The following is a 3,970-nucleotide window of genomic DNA, read 5'->3' as shown; positions in this document are numbered from 1 at the left end:
TTGATGCAACAGAGCTCGTTCTGTTTATGTTGGAATTTAATGTCTTTAAATGTTTTTAGATGTGTCTCATGCACTCCTCTTTTAATAAAGTTGCTTTAGAGGTTTATTTGCATATGTAGAAGCTATTGAACAATAACCATGTCGATTTGTACGGATATTGTGCTTGACAAGAAGAACGGCTGTGACAGATTTATGGCATTATGTTTCTGTGAATGAAAGGGCTGATATTTATTGTTTCTGGTGGCAAGAGACAAGCCTCATTATATCGTGCTTTGCAGTTGTATACTTTTAGTGCTTGCTGTTGTCTTTGTGTTAGGTTTACTAAAGTATAGTTTCCTAGAAAATGTGTAAAGATTTGAGTTGATCTGCTGATCTCCCCCGACATTTCTAGATTTCTTCTGATGCACTAGAGCTGATGACACTACATCCACTTGCAGGCTATTTGTCTTAAGCATTGGAGATAGGCTTTGCAGTGCTTGTTCTCTGGATGCAGAAGCTCTTCTACTGTGATAACACAAGACCAAAGCCCAGTGTTTTTTTTTGCTTGTTTTTGCTTTACTGTGAATAAAAATGAAAGCTGTAACATTGTCTTTTCCTAGCTGTGCACCAGTATGACGGGTCTCCTTCAGGATCAATGCCTTAATTCTTTGTGTGTTGTAGCAATTAATAAATATTGCAGTAGAAACGCATATAAATGCTGCAACAACATTGAATATGGCACTGACCCAAGCGGTTGAAGACCACATCTGGTGCCAGCATGGTACGTCCAATCAAATTTAAAAAATCGATATCGCTCGGACATCCCATATTAGCAAAATATGTATCCAACGGATGTCCCGTGGACATCCTGAAAGAGCAAATAGCCCGCTGTAAATGTCCCTGGGACATCCACATATCCGGCTTTGACGTCCATGGGACATTCGCTGGATGGCCACCTTGGTTGCGCCTTAAGCTCCAACGGATGTCCATAGTACATCCGGAGGATATGTGCGGATGTCCGCAGGACATCCAAATGTCCACTAATTGTTGTCCGCTGGATATCCAGTGGACTTTCATGGCCCATTGGGTATGTAGCTTGTGCAAGAACACAGGCTGTCGAGAAAGAATAGCAATTCTGAACGAGACTAGGAATTAAATATGGGAATGAGAAAGCTTTCATTCAAGAAAGAAGCCACTCTACCTTTGTGAGCACTGAAAGCCAAAAACATTAAGAAAAGTTTAATGCTACGTAGCACACAGTGCAAATGTTAATGCAAGACACGCCAATGCCGCATCACCTATTTCAGGAGAGGAATTTCACATGGCAACGTACACTAGAAAATACTGCTCCGCATGTTATGCTACTAGACAGTGACTGGTATTAAGTACGAGCAAAGACTTGGTTGACCTTTAATGTTTGGATGAGGAAGAGGAATGATCTTTAACAAGAATGTGGAACGCAAAGGTTGTATTCATTGAAAAAGAATTATACTTGCCACAATCGTTATTTGTCAAGGCCAGGAATCTCGTTAAGGAAGGGCAAGCTGACGGAACTCTTTTTGACAGTGTCGTCTGTGCTTGTTCAGAGGTTGCAGGTACATCTGAAGACAGAATTTTTGTTGTTGAGGTACCTGGATGTCTCGGCCAATATCCGTGCTGGTGGAATGATGGCAGAGGCTCTTTTCATGTGGCATATCTTTTCTGGTCACAAATGTGTGCAGCTAATCTATGTGCATGATCAACTCCGGGCCTGTGCACATCAGATCCCTACGAGTATTTTCAAAATTCAATTATTTTAAATAACACGCACATATGCAATACTGACAATATCAAATACCACTAAGCAGCTGGGACAAAGTCTTGTTGAGTATACTCGCAGGTCAAATAAGTAGATCATGTGGACAGCTCCAGCTCATTTTCCTTGAATCAGTGTGTACAAGGGTTAAGCAAAAAAGTTTTCCTTGCGCACCGATTATTTTGCTGTATAAGCAAGAGAACCCACCGCATTAGTGTAACATATGTTTCACATCACACTAATATATGCTTTAATTTACCAAGTGAGATGAATTACTTTTATGGCTCATTCAGTCAAATCACACTGCAAGCTGCATTAATCAATCTTCTATTGGATTTTTTAAGTGTTTAATGAAACATGTTTCCCTGTTATGCCGATATGCAATGGCAAGCCCGTCTGTGTGTTCGAAAGGTAAAATTTAAGCTCTAAATTAAAGAAGACATATCTTGTCAGAAACAACAAGCAATAATGGTGAATGCTTAGTATCAGAAGCCCAAGGTACAGAAGTTATGAGAGGTGTCGAATAGTATTTGAAAATTCAACACATTGGTTGAGGTCAGGCAAGTCAATATAGGTAGAATACTCTGCAAAATTATGCAAGTAATGGGATAGCAAACAATGGGTCAGAAAATGCTTTGTTCTTCTGCAAAACAAAAGCTGACGATTGTCATTGCACGAGTCACTTTAGCATCATGAGACTGCTGCTTGATAAATTCAGAAACAAACCTAAAAATGAGCCACGCAAAAATTAAAAAAAAAACAATTTAATGATGCTCTCTCCACACTGGGATAAATAGAAACAGCTCACATCTAATGTGGACATATCAGACATCTTGTTAAACAGTAAAGGAAAAATTTAGTTTCGGCCCATGGTACTTGCCACATAGATGTGGGGGGCCTTGCACCAATAGTGATATTCACCACTGCATTTAGAAATCGAAAGCATTCATGCAGAGAAGGATGATTCTTTATATTTTTGGCTACCACTTAAAATGCCTCCACAAAGTGCTACAGTACTGCACGCAGCCATACTAAGTATTTCACAGCAACACCTGCAGGTAAAAAGCAAAAGCAGTCAAAGTGCTGGTGTATTCTGGACACTTTGAAAACTTCTAAGCATGAACAGCGCAAGAAGCAGCTTAGACAATGCCTACAGTATTGTCTAAGCCACAGCAGCTCCCTCATGCAGACTCTGCAAGCCAAGAGGCCGTGGAAGTAAATGCAGGTAAGAGGCAAGAAACAATAGCATCGGTATCGACATTCATCTAATTTCTTTCTTTTTCTTACGTTTAGGCAGCCAGCACATTTCGAACAGCCACCTTGACTGCAGGTGTGTCAGCAGGTTCCTGTTGTACATGTGGTCATAATAAACTTCAGTAAGCTTGAACTTGATTATAAACTTGAAGGCAAATGGGACATTGATGCATTGCTTTTTTTGCATTTTGTTGCAGGGAAAATTATTAGTTGTTAATCCTGTAATGCACCATCAGTCTGACATCAAGGAAAACTAGAATGATTTCTTCATCTCTATTTCTAGCCTTGGAAGAGCACATTTATACAATATAAATGAAATATTTCTGTTATAAAGGAACTATTAAAGAAACTGATTTATGATTAATTTTTTCACTGAACCTATCCACTACTGAGAACTCGCTTCGGAGTATTAAACATGCTACTAGAGTATACGTCGTTTTCTCTGCTCAATAAGAAACTTTAGGTTGGTAAATACTATCTAAATATCTGGGAATGCAGAAATTGTTTTTCCCAGCAATCACTGCTCCACTTTTGATGAGGTTTGTCGCATCTAAAAGTACAAGTTAAACTCTGGAAACTGTAGAAAGTGTATTTACAGTTTGTACCGTATATATTTTAGAAAATTTTATGAAAATTGCAGAAAACTTCTAGTATCATGTTTACAACTGTAACTTATCTATAAAAAATGATGTTACCATTTTTCAAACTGCACATAATACATCTGAACCGAGCAAAGCTAGTGCACTATATACGACACTGAAGTATATCATTAATTTGTGAGTAATATATAAACCCCTCACCAGCATTATAAAGATTTCACATAAGCTGTAAAATAACACATAAAATTTCTCCAAATGAAGGGATCTAAATCATGCAGCTTTCAAAACTATGATATTTGTTTCCTGTGAAGAATTGCGAATTTGTAAACTTTTCGCTTCTTTT

At 38.4% G+C, this 3,970-nt stretch overlaps 1 long non-coding RNA gene across 1 annotated transcript; it reads left to right on the top strand.

Annotated features, from left to right (window-relative positions):
- The first annotated feature begins 1,075 nt into the window (after positions 1-1,075).
- LOC142584718 (uncharacterized) lies at positions 1,076-3,661 on the top strand. Its single transcript, XR_012828907.1, has 3 exons — positions 1,076-2,999; positions 3,068-3,150; positions 3,226-3,661. It is a non-coding gene; the product is annotated as an uncharacterized LOC142584718 (long non-coding RNA).
- The last annotated feature ends 309 nt before the right edge of the window (positions 3,662-3,970 follow it).

The sequence above is a fragment of the Dermacentor variabilis genome, chromosome 6, assembly GCF_050947875.1.
Source record: "Dermacentor variabilis isolate Ectoservices chromosome 6, ASM5094787v1, whole genome shotgun sequence".
In the NCBI taxonomy this organism is placed as follows: domain Eukaryota; kingdom Metazoa; phylum Arthropoda; class Arachnida; order Ixodida; family Ixodidae; genus Dermacentor; species Dermacentor variabilis.
This window is presented reverse-complemented; position numbering and strand designations above follow the sequence as displayed.